Source organism: Populus trichocarpa, chromosome 1, assembly GCF_000002775.5.
Source record: "Populus trichocarpa isolate Nisqually-1 chromosome 1, P.trichocarpa_v4.1, whole genome shotgun sequence".
Lineage (NCBI taxonomy): Eukaryota > Viridiplantae > Streptophyta > Magnoliopsida > Malpighiales > Salicaceae > Populus > Populus trichocarpa.
The window spans coordinates 42,435,480-42,447,255 of NC_037285.2; positions in this window are offsets into that span (position 1 = coordinate 42,435,480).

Below are 11,776 nucleotides of genomic sequence, written 5' to 3' on the forward strand. Positions count from 1 at the left end.
TTGGCATCTAAATGAACTTCATACTAGAAGAGTTTCATTGACTAGATGTAATATTCAAGTGAAGCTCTAAATTTGCAATTGATTATAGTTGGTCAACCCAAATATTAAATTCACGCTTATGTTATTACAAATGGGTACACCGATATAACGAGTTAGATGCATCCTCCAATTAATTTTGACTTCAATTTTCAACATATTCCATTTAATTAAATCATATAACATTCTAGACAGTTCGACAAGAGAATTATCTAATGTAGCAGTTGGAAACTCATTACTTCCTTTATTGCAAGTGATACAATTATTGGTATTAACAATAGTGACACCATAAAAGCATAGTATTACAATACTATGAGACATTATGTTAAACAACATAACAAAACCCAAGCCTATTTGTTTGTTCAACAAAACCCTAAACAGTAACATAATTAACAAAAACCCAAATCCACCAAATTTCTCTATAAATAAAAACTTATCAACTCAATTGATGTATTTCATAGCTAATTAACATAATTTATACCAAACTCGATAAAATTCTAAATTAACCTAAAAAACTATAAACCCTAAACATAACATAATCAACAAAAACTCAAATTTATTTTTCTCCATAAATAATGAAATTATCAATTTAATTAATGTATTTCATAACTAATTAACATAATTTATACATAATTCGATAAAATCAGTAATTTAACCAAAAAACCTCAAACTCTAATTCGCAATCGACAACAATCTAAATTCATCGATTTTCTTCATAAATAGCAAAATCAATAACTCAAATTAATTTATTTTATAGCTAATTAATATAATTTAAACCTAATTTATAAGAACCCTAAATCATCCTAAGAAACCCTGATTTTAAACCTTAAAATAATCAAAATCAATAATTAGCACAAACCCTATGAAATTGATATGAGGGGAGTGTTTAACATACCTCTAAGTGTTGATTATGGATGATGGTTATGGAAGTGGTAGTTAAGAATATAAAAGAGACTCACGGGTGAAGAGTCTTTTATTGTCACGGTGGAAAGAGAAAGGGATGGTGTCGTAGTTGCTAGTTGGTGGTTTCACGATGAGGGGAGATGGGTGACACGACCAAAAGATTGATGTCTTCTCCCAAGTGCAGGAGTGTCGAAGTAATAAATAACCCGGTAAGACCGGGGTCGAACCACAGGGAGGTTAATTGTATAAATTATAGATAACAATAATACAACAACAACAATAACAACAATAATAATAATAGTGAAGAAGAAGAGGAAGAAGTTGATGAGAACTTTGAGATGGAAGATTAACGTAAGGATTAAACAATGATAACAACAAATGTCAAGGTTAGAGGATCCACTAATGGTATTTCAAACAAGTATAGTATAAACTCTTTTTATTCAATTGGAAACCACACACAAAAGAGGTTCCAATCAGATTATAAATTGTTAACATGATTACATTAGTTATCTTATTCGAATAATGCTAATACTTGTAAATGTTGTCAGGCATTCATGATTATAACTTATGTTAACAACAAATCAAGTTCCTTTCATAGCTCAGGTGTCGGTTATACCATACAGTATGGGCTATGAAAGTGCCAAGTATTTGTTGTACCAAGTGTTATACAACATAAATCTAGATTAACCATTTAACAAGCAAAGTATTAAAAGTGAACAAGATAACAAATATAAAGCATGTTAGTATCCAACATTAAGGTCCATGTTAAGTTTATATTATACTTATTCTTACACCATTAGTGTACCCTTTTCACCTTGACATAATTAACTTAGCAACACATAATGAAAGAAAGAAACATAAAGAAACAAGGAAAGGAAATGAAAAGCATAAGCAAGAAATTAATATAAGCAAAACTTAAGCATTACAAAATATAAAGAGAGAGCAAGAGCATGATCTTGATCTGAACACTAAGATGCCTAAATACATGGCAAATGCCTCCTTTTATAGGCCAAAATTCGGAACTATTGATTTGTTGACTAATTGATGAATGGGTGGCCACATCTTGACTTGATGACAATTCTTATCTTCTTGTCTGCCCAAAACGTCATTGATAACGTCATAATTTGAACAGACTTAAACCATGAAAGTTCTAGAAAATTGTCTCATCGTTCCAGGGTAAAAATTTGAGATCATTTGGACTTCTAGAACTCGAGATATGGGCTGAACACTGAACAGTGTCTGGGCTGCAGGACAGATTCGGACTTCTTCGTTGTTGCTACAATTTGGACTTGAAAACGGCCTTGTTAAATCTTGGGCTCCCCATGAAAGTTGTAGGCCTATGTATTAGCTTTCCATCCATATAAAGTAGACCTAAATCCGAGATCTACAGCTTCAGATATGACCCGATTACCGAACAATGTTCCAGTTTGGACTGCACCAACATCTCTTTTCTAAGTTTGGCCATCTATTTGTCCTTTCAATTTCAGTACTTCAACTCATCAATCAATTCTTTCATTTATGTGATAGGCTTGCATTTAAGATGAACATTTACCATAAATTAAAGGTATCTTATATTATTAGATATGTTATTATAAAACATGCTTTAGTTAAGGAGTTATTGATACTTCAAGTGCAAAATGACGATATAAAACCTTGATAAAAATGCACTTTTAAGTACTAATCACACCCCCCAACCAGCTTATTACTAGTCCCTAGTAATCAAAGCGTTAAAATAGAAAAACAATTTGCAACTTCACAAAGCAAGGCATTCATCATTCAACTTCTATTAATCTATCCAGATAAACAAACTCTCATTAAATTTATATATCTGCTCAGTACCTCTTAAACAAAATATTATTAAACCTTTCTTTTTATGTGCTTAATGTATAAAACATAGATGATGGGGCTTTTATTGGAAGAAAACAATATTCTGTTCTAATTTTTAAGGTTAACTTCCTTGGGTTGGGATTATTATATTCTTTTTTTTCTTTTTTTCTTTTTTTTCTTTTTTTTCGTCTTTTTTTTCAATATATATATACATATACTTAAAACACAATGCATCTTTAACCCATGTAACGAGTTTTCGGCTAATGACTCCCAGACCAGTTGGTCTTAGGGCATTAGGTGTTGAGACACCCCTACGAGCTTAGTAACTCGGGTTGCAGATACTGATACGTAGATAGTGCAATGTTTGATTCCCTTAAGCTTTTCTCCTTAACCCATGTAACAAGCTTTGGGCCAATAGCTCTCAAGTCAGTTGACTTTAGGGTATTAGGTGTTAAAACACCCCTTCGGGCTTAATTGCTTAAGTTAGGGAGGCTACGAAACCAAACTTATCTACGTTTTTATTATCATCATTTTTTATTTCTTTATTTCTTTTCTTTTTTTTCTTCTTTTCTTTTTTTTTTGAAAATTATATACTATCCCTATCCCTTAGTTGTTACCTTTAACAAAAGAACATAAATAATGTAATAATCCAATATGCAACCCACAATCATATGTTACAGTGTGTGTGTGAAAATGAAGGTTTAAAAATACTTGTTAAATGAGTATATGAGCAGAATCAAGTGATAATAATGCGAGAGTTTGTAAACCTGAATATTTCAAGAAGTATTCTAATAGGCCTTGTTATGAATATTGCAAATAACCATTAGAAAATGTTTACTAAGATGCGTCTCAAGAGTCACTAAAATTCCTCCTTACTCTGCCATCCTAGTAATAACAGTTTTGTCAAATGACTTTAATAATAACAAAAACAGTTAGTAAGTTTTTTTTTTTTTTAAATACTACTACCCTCTCCCCCCAACTAAAACGAGACATTGTCCTCAATGTCCTAAGGTAGAAAGATAGAGTATAAAAGACATCACCTGAAACAACGAACACTGACAAACCTGAAACACACTTAAACAAATATAAGAAATAACAACACAAAATAATATGCTATTAATAAAACCAAAAGACACAAGGATTCACAAACGAAGGCTCAAATCCAATCTAAGCTTTTTACGGCTTTCTGTAGTTGACCAATTTATGCGACTCATGGAAGGATCAATTACAGGGGTGAAAGATTGTAGTTGGTCGATCAATTGTTCAGCAGTAGCAGCAGAGATTATGATTTGTCGTGCCGAAGATGTTAGAAATTCCTGTTCCACAGCTTGATCAAGAAAAGACAACAAATTATCATAAAAACCATTAACATTGAGCAAACCTATAGGTTTATGGTGAATGTGCAGTTGGGCCCAAGAGGAAATATGAAAGATCTCTTCCAATGTGCCCAGACCACCTGGTAAGGCAATGAAGGCATCAGCATGGTTAAACATTGTATTCATTCGATCAAACATTGTGGAGACCTGTAATTCCTCTCCAATTGTTTTCCCAATGAAGTTCCCTTTTGCTAAAGCTTTGGGGACGACCCCCAAGACTTGACTACCTCCTAAAAATGCAGTTATTGACACACCCCCCATTAACCCAAGGTTGCCTCCCCCATACACTAAATGAATCTTTCTCTCAGCTAGGACCTGACCAAGATGATTTGCTGCTTCTAAGAATGTTATTTCCTTCCTAGGACTGGATCCACCGAAAACACAAATATTTTTTATGTGATAACTTGAGGGACCTGCCATTTCTACACACTTCTATATCTGTCTAGTGTAAGGGTTGAGTAGAAATGAGGGGAAGGAAGAGAAGATTTTATAGATGAGAAATTGAAGATGCAATCATACCCCTATATGTAGACCAGCTGGAGTCTCACACTCTCTCTCTCTCTTTATGTATTTATTTATTTATTTATTTATTTTGAAAAGCATGTGTATGTACAGGTAGTTGTGATTGTGGCTCACATCTTCCCTTGGTTTTACGTCCAAGAACGGCTTAAACGCCCTCTATGGGTCGGGGATAGGCTTCCCATCCAGTTTTCTTAAAAACTGGCAAACAGGGTTTTTTTTAGTCAGATTCCCAAGACTAAGTCGATCATGTTCTTTATGAAAATGGGGTCATAAATCATGAATTGCACGATGCACATCTCCACTAGGATGCGTCTCAAGGGTTAATAGAAGATTATCTAAAGACCCCTTACTCAGGCCATCCTTAATGAATTGTATTTTATCTTCACGATTTATAGATATCATTCCTAAAGAACGACATGTTGCATTACAAGTCCATCTAGCACATCGGTGACAGACTTTCAGTCGTTTTGCACGACGTTTCTTTGCAAAAGTGCTTTTACCTGTTCCAGGCATGTGTGAAATGAAAGAATTAGAGGACTCACCTGATAATCGGACCTTTGCTTCAATCAGCCAACGAATATCTTCAGGAATTCCATGATTCATTAACAACCTCAATCTTGCACACCTAGCACGGTAAATTTTTGTAATCGCATTCTGAGGCAGAGCGAGAAAGTACTTTTTTAATTTTTCAAGAGTGGTGTCCATTTTCAAATGAGAATTAGAGAAGAGATTCAAAGAAGAGAGCAAGAGCCAAGAATTGCACAATATATACAAATATCAGTTATTATGGGAAACTGAAAGAACCGACTGAAGTCACGGAGTACCGTTATCCGCCATTTGACCGGGGTGAGAGAGACTAGCAAAACAAAATTCACACCAAAACAAAACACAAAATAATGTGAGAAAAAGAATCATTCTTTATATACAGGATCACTCAATTTAATAGAGTCATTTTCAACTGAAAAATTGTCAAAGTAAACTTTCAAACGATGTCCATTTACCTTGAAAACATTGTCATTCTTTGGATTCTCGATATCACAGGCCCCATATGGATACACATGTTTCACAATAAAAGGACCGCTCCATCTTGATCTTAGCTTTCCAGGAAATAAATGGAGTCGAGAATTATAAAGCAAAACTTTTTGACCAACATCAAATGTTTTTCTCAAGATTCTCTTGTCATGAAATTCTTTGATTCTTGCTTTATGAATTTTTGAATTCTCATATGCATCATTTCTTATTTCCTCAAGCTCATTTATTTGTAACTTACGCAGCTGACTGGCATCATCAAGGTTTGAATTGAAAGCTTTAATAGCCCAATAAGCTTTATGTTCAAGTTCCACAGGCAAGTGACAAGGTTTTCCATAGACTAGTCTATAAGGTGACATACCTAATGATGTTTTATAAGCAGTTCGATAAGCCCAAAGTGCATCATTAAGTCTTAAAGACCAGTCTTTCCTATTAGGGTTCACTGTTTTCTCCAAGATTTGTTTGATCTCCCTATTAGCAAGCTCTACTTGTCCACTTGTCTGAGGGTGATAAGGGGTGCCAACTTTGTGTGTGATTCCATATTTCTTCATTAAAGACTCAAATGGCTTTGTTGCAGAAATGTGTTCCACCATCACTTATCATGGCTCGAGGGATTCCAAATCGACTCAAAATATTTTCTTTCAAGAACTTTATTACTGTTTTGTGGTCATTGTTTCGACTTGGAATTGCCTCTATCCATTTTGAAACATAATTTATTGCGACTAATATGTACAAGAAACCAAATGATGGAGGAAATGGACCCATGAAATCTATACCTCAACAGTCAAAGATCTTAATGACAAGAATAGGATTTAAAGGCATCATGTGACGTTTTGAAATAGATCCCAACTTTTGACAATTTTCACAAGTCTTGCAGAATGCATGTGAGTCCTTGAACATGGTGGGCCAGTAAAATCCACTTTGTAGGATTTTTGCAGTGGTCTTTCTTGATGAGAAATGACCCCCACATGCCTCAGAATGACAAAATTTAATGACACTACTTACCTCATTGTCAGGAATGCATCTTCGAAATATTTGATCAGGACAATATTTGAATAAATAAGGGTCATCCCAATAAAAGTTCTTTACTTCGTTAAAGAACTTTCTTTTGTCTTGGGTACTCTAATGAGCCGGCAATTGTCCTGAAACAAGAAAATTAACAATATTAGCATACCAAGGCATTGTAGAGACAAAAAATAAAGATTCGTCAGGAAAGTAGTCATCGATTGGTGTGATGTCAGATCTTGATTCTGTTGTCAATCTTGACAAGTGATCTGCAACAACATTTTCGGTGCCTTTCTTGTCTTTGATTGTGATATCAAATTCTTGAAGTAACAAAATCCACCGAACCAATCTAGCCTTAGAATCTTTCTTAGAAAGAAGATATTTCAATGCTGCATGATCACTAAAAACAACAACAAGTGAGCCAACAAGATAAGACCTGAATTTTTCACATGCAAATACTACTGCAAGTAATTCTTTTTCGGTGGTGGTGTAATTCATTTGAGCACTATTCAAAGTTTTACTTGCATAGTAAATCACATAGGGTTTCTTATCTTTCCTTTGTCCCAAGACAGCACCCACGGCATAATCACTAGCGTCACACATTATTTCAAAAGGTAATGACCAATCAGGAGGTTGAATGACAGGAGCAGAAGTAAGCAGGTTTTTAAGTTTAACAAAGGCTTCTTCACAATGTTCAGTCCATTCAAAAATATTATCCTTTGTTAGAAGGTTACTCAAGGGCTTAGATATTACACTAAAATCTTTGATGAACCTTCTATAAAAACCAGCATGTCCTAAGAATGATCTAACATCTTTAACAGATTTTGGTGTTGGCAAGTTAGCAATTAACTCGATTTTAGATTTGTCAACCTCAATTCCTTTTGATGAAACAATGTGACCAAGTACAATGCCGTTTGTTACCATAAAGTGACATTTTTCCCAATTCAGTACAAGATTCTTCTCTTCACACCTGCTCAAAACCTTTTCTAAGTTAGTCAAACAATCATCAAATGAATCGCCAAAAACAGAAAAATATCCATAAAAATTTCAAGAAAACGTTCAACCATATCACTAAATATACTGAGCATGCATCTTTGAAACGTGGCTGGTGCATTACATAATCCAAAAGGCATCCTTCGATATGCAAAAGTACCAAATGGACATGTGAAAGTAGTCTTCTCTTGATCTTCCAATGCAATTTCAATTTGGTTGTAACCTGAATAGCCATCTAGGAAACAATAAAATTCATGACCTGCAACTCTTTCTAGGATTTGATCCATGAAAGGTAAAGGAAAATGATCTTTTCTAGTCATTGAATTAAGTTTCCTATAGTCAATGCACATGCGCCAACCAGTAATAGTCCTAGTTGGAATTAACTTATTTTTCTCATTTGTTATCACAGTGACTCCAGACTTCTTGGGTACAACTTGGGTAGGACTTACCCATTTGCTGTCAGAAATAGGATAAATGATTTCATTATCTAGAAGCTTAATGACTTCATTTTTCACTACTTCTTTCATATTAGGATTAAGCCTTCGTTGCATTTCTCTAGAGGGTTTAGCATTTTCCTCCAAATAGATCATGTGTGTGCAAATCAAAGGACTAATTCCTTTTATGTCAGCTATGGTCCATCCTAATGTATTTTTGTGTATTTTCAGAGTTTGTAATAACTTACCTTCTTGATGTGCATTAAGTTTGGAAGAGATTATTACCGGAAAAGTTTCATTTTCTCCCAAAAATGAGTATTTGAGATTGAATGGTAGCGGTTTCAAATCCGGTTTTGGTGGTTGAACACTTGAAGGTATGGACTCAATTGATCGTGGTGGCAATTCCTCAATTTTCGGTCTCCAACTATTTGCCTTTGATTCTTCCTGAAAATAAACCATTTACAAATCATCAGATTCATCAATCTCAATTTCACTAGAAGTGGTTTGAAATTGATCATGAATTAATTTTTCAGTAAAGTCCACTTCCTGTAAATCATTATCATCTCCAGGATGCTTGCAAATGTTGAAAATATTCATCTTCAATGTCATGTTTCCAAAAGATAGCTTCATCAGTCCATTCCTACAATTAATCAATGCATTAGAAGTTGCAAAAAACGGACGTCCTAAAATAACAGGAAATGAATTACATGCTTCAACAGGTTGTGTATCCAAGACAATAAAATCCACAGGGTAAATGAATTTATCGACTTGTACTAACACATCCTCAACTATTCCTCTAGGCACTTTTACAGATCTATCGGCAAGTAAAAGAGTCACAGAAGTTGGTTTTAACTCACTTAGATTGAGACTTTGAAAAACTGAATATGGAAGTAAATTCACACTAGCTCCAAGATCAAGTAAGGCTCTTTCAATTTTATGTTCTCTAATAAAGCAAGAAATTGTAGGACAACTAGGGTCTTTATATTTCAATGCATTATTGTTCTGAAGAATGGCACTTACTTGTTCGGCTAAAAAGGCTTTCTTTTTCACATTCAATTTTCTCTTCACAGTGCACAGATCTTTCAAAAATTTAGCATAAGAAGGAACCTATTTAATAGCATCCAACAAAGGTATATTGATCCTTACCTGTTTGAAAGTTTCAAAGATTTCAGAGTTGTGATTGACTTTCCTTTGTTTGGTCATGGCATGAGGAAATGGAAGTGCTGGCGGGGAATCAGTCTTTTCTTTGTAATGATCAGATTCAACCCCTTCCTTATCCTCAGAGATTGACTCATCATCATTCTCACAAGGTTCAAGAATGGGTTTTTCAATAACCTTACCACTGCGAAGAGTGATGACTGATTTGGCTTGATCCATGTGTTGGCTTCCAGAACTACTTGCATTCGCATTGTATTGCCCTTTTGGATTTTGTTGAGGTTGAGATGGAAACTTACCTTTCTTTTGGAAACTAAGAGCAGATGTCAATTTTGCAAAAGTATCTTTAAAATCTGTCATGCTTTGAGCAAGTTGAGTGTTAATTGCCTCTTGCTTTTCCATGAATGCATGCAATGTTTCCTCAAGATTTCTTCTAAGAGGTGGAGCATAAGGAGGTGCATATCCATGAGAATTTTGGAAATTATGGTGTGCTTGAAACGGTGGCTGTGAAGTTTGAGCATTATTGTTCTCACTCTTCCAACTGAAATTTGGATGATTTCTCCAACCAGGGTTATATGTTTGCGAATATGGGTTATGATTGGGCTTTTGGAAACTGTTTAATGCATGGGCTTGTTCATGGAGACATTCTTTAAAAGAAGGCAAAGTTGGACAGTCATTGGTTGAATGTTCATTGGTTTCACAAATTTGACACGCAATATCTTGAACAGATTTTAATTGACCACTCTTTTTCAATTCTAGTGCTTCGACTTTTTTAGCTAAAGATGCAAACTTGGCTTGGAGGTCATGATCTTCCCTAAGGTTGTACATACCCCCACTAGATGTATGAGGTTGGATTTTACTTGGTACCTCATAAGTTCCTGTAGTGTCCCAATTTTGCACATTTTCAGCTAGCAAGTCTAGGTATTCCATGGCTTCATTAGGGTCTTTATCCTCAAAAGTTCCATTGCACATCAATTCAACCATTTGCCTATCTCTAGGAGTTAACCCTTCATAAAAATGTGAAACTAATCTCCATGTTTCAAAACCATGATGGGGGCAAGTATTAAGCAAGTCTCGATACCTATCCCAACATTGATAAAATGTTTCTCCTGGTTTTTGAGAGAAAGTAATGATTTGTCTTTTGAAAGAGTTTGTTCTGTGAGATGGAAAAAACTTCTTTAAAAATTGTTGTTGCATTTCATCCCAAACACGAATGGATCCAGGTCTCAAATTTTGTAGCCATGTTTTAGCTTTATCTTTTAATGAAAAAGGAAAAAGCTTTAACCTAATGGTGTTCATGCTACAATTTGAGTCATTATAGGTGTTACAGACCTCCTCAAATTCCCTTAAATGCAAGTATGGATTTTCTAAATCTAAACCATGAAAAGAAGGTAAAAGTTGAATAATGCCTGGCTTAAAATTAAAATGAGATGCATCAGGTGGAAAAACTATGCATGAGGGTGCACTTGTTCTTGTGGGATTCATGTGGTCTCTAAGTGTTCTAGCCCGAATATTCTCATTATTCTCATTATGAAGCGATTGGTTATCTTCTTCGGCCATATTTTCTGAAAATGATGAGGATACCCTACAAAGTCTACCACTTAATGTACGTGACCACACTCTCATACACGTGTAGGAAGAGAATAAAAGGAAGGAGAAAACAAAAGAAAAGGAAACAACACAAAAGAAACAAAGTTAAATACAAGAAAAGTAAAAAGAGAAAATGAAATAAATACTATAATTTGTACAAGAATTTACCTCCCCGGCAACGGCGTCAAAAACTTGACACGACCAAAAGATTGATGTCTTCTCCCAAGTGCAGGAGTGTCGAAGTAATAAATAACCCGGTAAGACCGGGGTCGAACCACAGGGAGGTTAATTGTATAAATTATAGATAAAAATAATACAACAACAACAATAACAACAATAATAATAATAGTGAAGAAGAAGAGGAAGAAGTTGATGAGAACTTTGAGATGGAAGATTAACGTAAGGATTAAACAATGATAACAACAAATGTCAAGGTTAGAGGATCCACTAATGGTATTTCAAACAAGTATAGTATAAACTCTTTTTATTCAATTGGAAACCACACACAAAAGAGGTTCCAATCAGATTATAAATTATTAACATGATTACATTAGTTATCTTATTCGAATAATGCTAATACTTGTAAATGTTGTCAGGCATTCATGATTATAACTTATGTTAACAACAAATCAAGTTCCTTTCATAGCTCAGGTGTCGGTTATACCATACAGTATGGGCTATGAAAGTGCCAAGTATTTGTTGTACCAAGTGTTATACAACATAAATCTAGATTAACCATTTAACAAGCAAAGTATTAAAAGTGAACAAGATAACAAATATAAAGCATGTTAGTATCCAACATTAAGGTCCATGTTAAGTTTATATTATACTTATTCTTACACCATTAGTGTACCCTTTTCACCTTGACATAATTAACTTAGCAACACATAATGAAAGAAAGAAACA